Genomic DNA, 10,919 nt, shown 5'->3' with positions numbered 1-10,919 from the left:
AACCTGTTAAGTATTATTTTCAGGTCATAACATTAAAATAACATCATAAAAATCAAAATTAAAATAAATCATAATGTTTAATTCTCAATCAAATAAGATATTAAATGATAAAATTAGGGGGGAAATTCAATTAAAAAAATTAAGTCAACTAGATTAATCTATCAAACCTGCAATTCAAATCAATAAAAAACAAATCTAATATTGAAAGATATAAGACTGAGATAACCTCTTAAAAAAAAAGACTTGATTTAACCAAAATACCAAAACCTGTAACCTTTATCATGAGATCAATATAGCATTATAGAAAATAAATCAAAACAGATTATAAAGTTCAATTCCCAATTGATCCAATATTGAATGATAAAATTAGAAAAAATCTCAAATAAAAATATACAAAAAACAACTCAAATCAACTTGGGTTAACCCGTTAAATAATATTCTCGGGTTATGAAATCAAATTAACCTAATGTAAAGTAAATAAAACAAATCAGAAAGTCTAATTTTTAATTAACCCAATATTAAAGGATAAAATTAAAAAATTAAAAAAAAACTCTAACCAACCGGGTTAACCTATCAAACTCATGTTTTTTATCATGAAAATGAGATAACATAATAAAAAATAAATATAATATTAAAAAATAAAATTAAAAAAACATTAATTAAAAAATTATAAGACAAAAATGTAATTTTGTTTCTTAGAACCCACCAAAATATGAAGGAAAATATTATTTATTACTACAATACTTTTTTTTATTTTATTTACGTGGGGTGTTCGGGCCAGCTTGCGCGCACCATGACTACTCCTCACGGATAAATATAATATTAAAAAATAAAATTAAAAAAACATTAATTAAAAAATTATAAGACAAAAATGTAATTTTGTTTCTTAGAGCCCACCAAAATATGAAGAAAAATATTATTTATTATTACAATATTTTTTTTTCACATGTTTTATGTTTTAGTGTATTACTTTTCCTTTTTAGAGTATTATTAATAAAATAACAAAAACAAATTAAATTAGTTAGTAGATTGCAATATATGCCTTTTGACATCTTTAGGAATACGATAGATTAAAATCAGGAAGAAGATAGATTAGTGGATAAAAACTTAGGATATATTTGAAATTATAATAATAATTGTGGTATTTTTAATATAAAAATATATTAAAATAATATTTTTTTTATTTTTAAAAAATTATTTTTGATATTATCACATTTAAATAATTTAAAAATATATAAAAATAATTTTTAATAAAAAATTAAAAAAAAACACTATTGTGTATCAACGTTTGTAAACAAACTCTTAATACATTGTAATTTGAGTAATGCTTGCTAGCATATGTGTTTCCAGTAAAACCATCCTTTTTTTCAGGAAAAAAACAAAAAAAAACAATTCTTAAAATATATAAGCAACAATATTTACAATTTACAAACTTCATCCAATTTTTATTTTTATTTTTTAAGAGAAAAAACTTTATTCGAAAATCAACCTTTTGTTTTAGAACAAAGGAAGGGCAAAAAGGTAAGAACGTGCTTCAAATGAAAAAAGAAAAAGTGCGCCTCCTACCCTTCACAAAAACCCTAAATAAGTAGAGGGAGCACAAGGTGATAGTCACAAGTGAGTGAGAGAGAGAGAGAGAGAGAGATGGAAGAGGGAGACGACTACAAGTTTCTGTAAATAAAGAGGGCCGTTTCTTCTATTAACTAGCAAAAGGCAATCTAATCGGCGTCGTTCACGTGTTCGGGCACGGTATGTTTAAAAAAACTCCTGTTTCAGCTTTTATTTTTTATCGGTTTAAAAACAAATCCTGATTTTTGAGTGGCGATGATGATAAAAAAAGGCCGGACTTACGGCTGCTACCAGAAAACTAATTAATTTTTCGTGGTTGGTAGTAGATTGATGAACTTCTTTTATAAAGGTGTCTGTTCTGAGCCACTCTTTTATATATGCATATGCGTGTGTATTAATTTTTACGAATTTTTAGAAATTTTTTGCACAGTGAAAATAGTTGATGAATCGTATCCGAAACCTGGAATTCGGCTGAATATTTTCTTGGAAAGTGTGGGAAATCTGCCTATTGTTGGGTCACCTGGAGATATAATTAAGCTTTCTCCTGCCGTGGTATACATATGACCTTATGTAGTATAATAATACTCCAACGTTGTTTTGTTAATCTGTATGAGAATTACATAAGGTATCTCTTATCGCAAGTTTTTTTTTTCTTTCTCGAGAACATTTGATTAAATTGGCATGCGGGGAAGGAGATGTGGGTTTTTATTTGTTTCTTTGTAATTCTCTTGTTTCATGGTGATTTGTGATATTCTGAACCTTCAATGATTCAACAACTGGCTTAAAATGCTTATCCATGTGGGTTCTTTGTGATTTCGTTTCTTTCGAGGCTGACATTGCTGATTAAACCATCCTCTCTAGTAGCTAAGTGAACCTGCAAAGATCTGACTTTGGGATTTCAAGTGATGTGATCTATTATATGTTTGGTCTGGTGAAGAATATTTCCTGAAATTTGTTTCTAGGGAATCGAAACTGTGCTCCTGTTAGTTTTTGATAGATACCCCATGTTGGAGTAGAGCGAAGGCCTATCTTTTGACTTCAATTTAAATGAAAAACTTGTCTCTTATTTTTTTTGTTTTTGTTGTTCTAGACATTGGTTGTCTTTAGGTTAAACATTGTGTTGTTCATGCTTGTAGCACCTCTAATGAACCTAATGATGTTTAACTTCAAGTATGCCGCAATCTAGGAAATTTTTGATGCAGATTAAAACTCACAATGATGGTGTCTATTCTCTTTTTAATAAAAAGTTCACTTCTTTTCTTTATATGAAGATAAAAATGGTGATGACTTAGTAACTTATCAATATTCTTCAGTATTTCGCCCAAGGGACTACAACTTGAAGTTTATAGCAGGCCTGAGAAAGCTTATACCAGGCTTCTGGATTAAGCAGTTCAACAGCTAAACAGCTACTGGTTTATATGCTGGCATTGTTTAATGCATTGTGCATGTATTCTCATCAATGTAGATTAGGATTCCCTAGGATTCTAACACTGTACTGAGCTGTATGTACATGTAAATGGCTAGGTATATTTACTATCATTGCGTAACTTGACTAGGGTTTGTAGTGCTGGGTGGAGCTCCTCCGACTCTGAGCCAGTAAAATGTTTTGTTTTTTGGCATAAACTACTCACCAAAATCAGCACCTACCTTCATCCTCATGAAAATGTTGCATTTTTTATCATTTATTTTTCTTCTGCCTTCGATGTTTGATTGATGTGTGTTTATATTGCTCCCTGCTAACCACTTCAATGACTTCGCTTGTGACAACTTCAAAGATTTCTATTGAGATGCTGGTGAAAACTCACTGTTATAAATCCAGACTTGAAGTTTTTTTAAAGATATAATAGTGATTAGAATGGGTATAATTGATGCGTTGAAATTATGTTGTAGTTACCAGGTCAAAATTCATTTATTTTTTTGTTTAAAATTAATTTTTTAAATATTTTTGAATTGTCTTGATGTGTTGATATTAAAAATAAATTTTAATAAATAAATAAAATATTACTTTAATGCAATTTTAAATGAAAAGTATTTGGAAAATTCACTGATATTATATTCTTTTAATGGTTTAAAAATCCCATAGACTCTAGTGTAAAGCATTTTTCAAAATGAATTCCATTCTAGTTTTATTTATTGGTCATAAATAATGTGGGCAAATTAAGGTATGAAAGAGAACAAAATGAAAAAAGAGAAAATACTATAAAGCATTGCAATAGCTTTAATTACACCGCATGCCATACAATATAAAAATCTTAATGATAAATCTAATAATATTAGAAAAAAAAAGTCATCATTGAAGTCATACACACTGTTATAAAGTGATAGATCTTTTCCACATGCTAACATATGTAACATGTGTGATGCGGGACTAAATTAAAAATTTATTAAAAAATTTAAAGTGAAAATAGAGAAAAAAAAATAGTTAACAACTCAAGTATTTGGTACATATTAGCAGAAAGGAAAAAAAAATAAAATAGAGAAAAAAAAATAGTTAACAACTAAAGTATTTGGTACATACCTACTTTGTTAAAGTAGCATTGCGTAACCACTTATTAGCAGAAAGGAAAATGAAAAGGAAAAAAAAAATATCCTACACATTCTTTAATAACCCAAATATTTGGTACATACTTGTTTTGTTAAAGCAACATTGTGTAACTACCCATTAGTATTATGCGACACATGCCTGAGTTCTCATTACAAAAATTATGGAAGTTATGGGTACTTGACTTATTAGTATTTAAAAATATATTTTTATTAAGGTTTTATATTATTATTTTGCACTTGAAGTATTAATAATTTTTTAATTAAAATAATTTTTATAATAATATATTTAATAATATAAGATATTTTTAATTTGTGGTAAATGTTCATTTTAAATATAGGCTTATCACATAAATAAAAGGATTGATTGATGAATTTAAGAACTGAAATTGAAAGGATAGGCTTGATTGATGAATTTAAGAATTGAAATTGAAAGGATAAAGAAATGACCAAACTTATAAAAGAAATGCTGATATAGTTCAAACCAGAATACTATTTGATAATTGGGTCATATTTGAAGTTGTAGATTTTGGATTTAGATATATTCTATATGGATGGAAATGTAAGGTATAAACGAATAATTTTTATATGGAGTCTAAGATTTAAAAAAGTTATTTTTAAGTTCAAATTATAGCAACAACAAAGAAGTCCGAATCTGTCCTCCAGCCTGTGCACTGTTCAGTGTTTGACCCATATCTGGAGTTCTAGAAGTCTAAATAATTTTTTTTTTTTGAAAAGCTGAGACAATTTCCTACAACTTTCATGTTTTTAAGTAGTTTCAATTTTGACATTATTAATAATGTTTTGGGCAGACAAAAGAAGATAATGATTATCACCAAGTCAAGAGTTGGTCATCCATTCATAAATTAGTCATTAAATCAATAGTTTTTAATTTTTGCTTATAAAAGAAGGTATTTACCATGCCTTTAGGTATCCTGGTTTCTAAATTAAGATCATGCTCTTGCTTTCTCTCTTTGTATTTTTTGTATTGTTTATATTTTGCTTTTATTAATATTAAACTTATGTCTTTTAATTCCTTTCCTTTACATAGTTAACTTTTATCTTATTTATGTTTTTTTTGTTTTTTTTTTCATTATATTTAGCTAAGTTTATTATGTGAAGGTGAAAATGTTACACTAATAGTGTAAAAATAAGTATATGTAAACTCAATATGAACTTTAATATTTGATACTAACATATTTTATATTTGTTATCTTGTTTACTCTTTAATACTTTGCTTGTTAAATGACTAATCTTGATTTATGTTGTATAACACTTGGTACAACAAATGCTTGGCACTTTCATAGCCCATACTGTATGGTATAACCGACACCTGAGCTATGAAAGGAACTTGATTTGTTGTTAATATAAGTTATAATTATGAATGTCTGACGAGATTTACAAGTATTAACATTGATCGAATAAAATGACTAATGTAATCATGTTAACAATTTATAATCTGATTGAAACCTCCTTTGTGTGTGGTTTCTAATTGAATAATAAGAGTATATGTTATACTTGTTTGACATACCTGGATCCTCTAATCTTGACATTTATTGTGATCATTATTTAATCCTTACGTTAATCTTCCATCTCAAAGTTTTCGTCCTTCCATCTCAAAGTTCTCGTCAATTTTTTTCCTTTATTATTGTTGTTGTTGTTGTATTATTTTTATCCATAATTTATACAATTAACCTCCCTGTGGTTCGACCTCGATATTGTTGGGTTATTTATTATTTCAATACTCCTGCACTTAAGAGAAGATATCAATCTTTTAATCGTGTCATTGGCCTTGTCAGTACGACATTGTCATGCAACCATTTGGTGTTATGAGGTGCACTCCTAGTTCTACGTTGCTTGAATTATTAACGAGGACGCCTACAAGTCTCACTAACAACACAATAAGACATAACAACCAATGACTTTGTTTATAGGCTACCTATATAGTGAGGGGAATTATTCTCCATAATTACTCCTAAGTGATATGCCTGCTCTACGAGGTAATTTCATGTGACTGAGGTGTTTGAATATCTTAGATCACCAAGTAATTATGGACAACTAAACACAAAACAAGATAATCATAACATCCACTCTTTTATGCAACTTATTCTTATCCTTTTTATTGTATATTATTTTCCTCTTGTGAATTACTAATTTAAATATCTGAGTCTCTTATTTTAATATGAGACTTTTTATGTAGGTGTTCAAGGGCCAACCTAGTTTAACTTAATTTAAATTCTTACAAAGCTCAATGCATTAGTTGTGGAAAGGCTCGATTTAATTTGATTTGATTTTATTTTATTTTATTAGTGGTGTCGTTTATAAACATTAGTTGTGGAAAGGCTCGATTTAATTTCATTTTATTTTATTAGTGATGTCATTTATGAGAACTTAAACAAAAACTAGTTTATTCTTGTTTTACACATCAAAAGTTCTTTCCATGTATAAAAACTTAGAACACCAAGCCATGTGAGAGTAATTATAATCTATACCATATGTATAAAACTCCTTCATGTCTCTAATAAATCTTCTTTGAAATGAGTTTGCTTACTAAAGTTGTTTTAACCACTTAATAACAATTTTGAATGTTACCACTACCTTAATGGATAACATAACAACTAGCTCAACTACATTCATTATTAAATGCACATAAACAACTCTAGTTTCTTAAAGAAACATTATAGAACATGTAAGAAAGTAGGAATGAAAATACTCATACTCTAACCCTCTAAAAAAGCCATTCTCATTATGAAAAATATTCTTAAACTGAATATTTTAAATCTCACTCATATAGTCCTTATAAAAAGGACTATATAAAAAAGACCACGATGTTAGATAAGATTCATATTAAATGAGCTTCTAAGAATGAACATCATCACCATTGATTAGAACACATATAAAAGGAATGTATATAAAATGTATAAATTATCTTGGAACTTGTATAAAAAAAATTCATGATATGGGTAAAATCCTTTTGATAACACTTTATAGATTTGCTCAAGCATAATATCATAACATAGGTATTAGCTTCATTCTTGACTTGGGTATCTCTACACCAAACTCATCTATTGCTTCAACACAGGTATGTTAATTAAAAAAATATAAAAAATATATTTATCATCATACAATAAGAAGATGAAAGTATTAAAATATATCTTCAAATGTGCAATGAGAAAATGCTTAGTTTATAAAATCTATCCCAACTTATTACCACTAAAACCTTATTAGTAATGTTTATAGCTATTTTATATGGAAATGCATATGTATTTTTTTTGACCAACCTCTTCTTAAAAGTAAAATAGGTAATGAAAAACTATATTCAAGTAGAAAAAGCAAACGTGACAAAACAAGGACACTCTTGGTTATAACAATAAACCCTTAAACTCCGCAAACCCTAAAATAAATTAAAAGATAAATAAATAATAACTCAACTAATTAAAACAAGATTAAAGTTGAATTTTATAATTTGTCGACAGAATCAAAGCCCAACTTCAAACAAATCTCTCCCTTATTTAGATGAATTATAAGGTCCACCGTATATTATTGAAAATATATGGATATCTACTTTTCAATGCAACTAGAATCACATCAAAATTTATTTTGTAGCTCTATTTATGGCCAAAATAATATCAAAAGATCAAAACTGGCATATTTGAATCTTTTTATTCCAATCTTTCTGTAATATTTGGATGCTCTCATACAAGCTTTTCTTGGACATGAATCAAATTAATTAAGGCTTATTCTTTATTCTTTGATACCCTCTCAAAGTCTACCTTAACCCATGTATTTTGAAGAAGTTCGTTAATTATCTCCTTGAATCTTTTTGCTCTAAGTTTTATAACTGAACCCAATGAAACCTTTAATGAGTCTCTTGGCTTATTCTTTGATACCCTCTCAAAGTCTACCCTAACCCATGTATTTTGAAAAAGTTCGTTAATTATCTCCTTGAATCTCTTTGCTCTAAGTTTTATAACTGAACCTAATGAAAACCTCTAATGAGTCTCTTGGTATTAAAGTTATGATCGCATCAACTTCCCAACCAACTTTTTTCTTTTTCTATTTTAATCTATTATTCTTTAATAACTTTCCAATTTAATCCTAAATTTTCTTGACTAAATAACTTGCAAAAAAGAAGGAAAAATAGAGAAAAAAAATAATGTTTTATAAGTGATCTAACTACACAAATACCTTGTACACACTCGCTTTATCAATACGACATCATATAACCACCCATTAGTGCAACATAAAACACACCTAATTTTCTTTTACAAAAGTTATGGAAGTTATAAGAGTATTTCTTATAATACATCACCACCATAAAACTCTTGATGTTACACAATACACACCTAGTTCTTTATTACATGAATTATCAGTATAGATACCTACTAGTCTCATAAATTTCACAACAAGATGCAATAACTAATAACTTATTTTACAAATTTACTATGCAGTAAAGGTAATTATTTTCTATGATTACTCTGACATGTTATGCTTAAAACTTTTTACTTTATAAGATAATTTTATATGATTAGTGTGTATTATGTCAGGTCACTACAAACAACTTTACACAACATATGACATTCATAATATTCACTCTCTTATACACTTTATTTTTGTTCTTGTCCTTTTTGTTGTACATTAATTTCTTTCTACAATTTGCTAACTTAAATATCAGAGGGTCACCTTTCTCAATATGATACCTTTTTCGTTAGAGTTCAAAGATCACTCCAATCCAACTTAATGAAAACTTATATAAAGCCGATCACACTGGTTATGGAAACACCCAATTTAATTTGAGGTTTTTCCCCAACTTTATCAAATCTTAAGGTTCACGATCTCTAAAATAGGTTTTCTGATTTGAAATTAAAATCTAGTTTTAACAACCATGCTTAATAACTAGCAACAATATCAAGCCATAAAAATCCAGATTTCTACTTATTTTCCTTCATCACAATTAGGTAAGATACTTGGCTCATGTTATGTCAGTGGTCGGGTTGAGATTTTTGTCATATAAAAGGGATGTGCATATGTTGCTAGTGTGTTTAAAAAACAGTAAAAAAAATCACAACTCAAATAATAAACCCAAATGAGTCAAATAAGTTAGTTTTATTTAATTATATGATAAAAAATTGCAAAGCTAGATTTCTTAAAAACCAAATACTAAAGGACATAATTGAATTTTTATAAAAAGAAAAGAAAAGAAAAAATAAATAGGTTTTGACATGGGTCATGAGGCTAGGATAACTCTAAAAAAAAAAACAAATTATGATGCCCAATTCTCAAACTAATAAAATATCAAATGATAAAACCAAATAAAATATTCAATCTAAAATAAATGACCCAGAAAAAGACTCTGGTCAACCTGGGCTAACCCACCAAACTTACAATCTAAGTCATAAGACTATGATAACCCTATTGAATGGAAAGCAATGAAAATCATGAAGTCTAATTTTCAAAAAACTCAATGTTAAAGGATGAAATTGAAAAGGAAAATAAGTATAAAAAAAGATCTAAAAAATGTTGATGTCAATCCGGATTAATCTTTCAAACTTGTAACCCAAGTCATGAGGTTATGATCACTTTATAAAAAAAATCATGAAACTCAATTCCTAACTAGTCCAATGATGAATGATGAAATTAAAAAAAAAAAAACTTTATTTTAAAAAAGGACCCAATACAAAAAAAAAATCAATAGAATGAGGACCAAATTTGAAATAAAAATTTAATGACATAACACCTTTTAATTTTAGCTAGATTAATGTGAATCCTAAAGAGATGAGAGAGAAAAAATAGGGGATGATAAAAAGTGTCACTAAACATCACCACTACTCTTCCACAAACACGTGATGCCTTACTTAGAATCCATCGACATGTCATTCTTAATGCCACCAAGGAAGCCGGTGTTTGACCGCTGAAGAAAAATGCGCGTGCCATTAGCACCACTACTCTTCCACAAACACGTGATGCCTTGCTTAGAATCCATCACCATGTCATTCTTAATGCCACCAAGAAAGTCGGTGTTTGACCGCTGAAGAAAAATGCGTGTGCCACTAGCATTGTGTCCAAAACTCTTAGCAAAACTTTCAATCACAAGTTTTTAATACCCATAACCCACAAAAAAATACCACGGGATGATCATAATTTCTCAAAACCATCACATTTCAAATGACTCAATTTCAAAAAAGCTTAAACAATTGCTATATCATTTTCTCTGGGTTGGTTCGTTCTCTAACAACACCAACAAATCAAAGCATCCAATAAACAAAGAAACCTCTAAACTGAAAAGCCTTTGCATTAAATTGAACTCACTTGACTAAAAGAATACAATAAAGGTACAAAAATTTAGTAGACAGTACCTGTTTATAAGCATCAGAGAGGCGAAAAGTCCAGGCGTGGTCAATGAGAAAAACATTGGAATCTTTGGGCATGGAGGCCGCAGAGGTAAAGAGGAGGCGCCTCTGACGGCCATCCTGGCATGGGTCGACTTGGAAGTAGGCGCCGCCATCGAAAGTCTCGGAAGTAAGTTTGTCGAACAGTTTGCGGTGCAGTGTACGAGGTAGTCCTGAAGCTGCTAAAAGAATGCCGTGGACCTTCACGAAGTCCTCGTAAGCTTGTATTTTGGTCATTGTAGAAGTTTTTCTGTCTGTAGTTCTCTAGTAGTGGACTGGAGAGTGAGTGAGGGCGGTGCCTACGCTACTTGTCTAGGAGGAGGGCTTTGCCTTTGGGTGGTGGCGTTTTGACTTTTGACTGTAGGGCTTCTGAGGGTTTGGCTCCTGAACTAAATTTATGTTATATAACACTTGGTACGT

At 29.1% G+C, this 10,919-nt stretch overlaps 1 long non-coding RNA gene across 4 annotated transcripts; it reads left to right on the top strand.

Annotated features, from left to right (window-relative positions):
• Positions 1–1,516: 1,516 nt before the first annotated feature.
• Positions 1,517–3,263, top strand: LOC105133347 (uncharacterized). Of its 4 annotated transcripts, XR_843779.1 has the most exons (4): positions 1,517–1,744; positions 1,841–1,918; positions 2,000–2,121; positions 2,772–3,263. It is a non-coding gene; the product is annotated as an uncharacterized LOC105133347 (long non-coding RNA). The 4 variants fall into 4 exon arrangements; XR_843777.1 differs by lacking the exon at positions 1,841–1,918 and having other exon boundaries at positions 1,520–1,749; XR_843778.1 differs by lacking the exon at positions 1,841–1,918 and having other exon boundaries at positions 1,521–1,744.
• The last annotated feature ends 7,656 nt before the right edge of the window (positions 3,264–10,919 follow it).

This window comes from Populus euphratica, unplaced genomic scaffold (assembly GCF_000495115.2).
Source record: "Populus euphratica unplaced genomic scaffold, PopEup_1.0 scaffold114.1, whole genome shotgun sequence".
In the NCBI taxonomy this organism is placed as follows: domain Eukaryota; kingdom Viridiplantae; phylum Streptophyta; class Magnoliopsida; order Malpighiales; family Salicaceae; genus Populus; species Populus euphratica.
The sequence above is the reverse complement of the archived record's forward strand: the minus strand, read 5'-3'. Positions and strand labels throughout refer to the sequence as shown.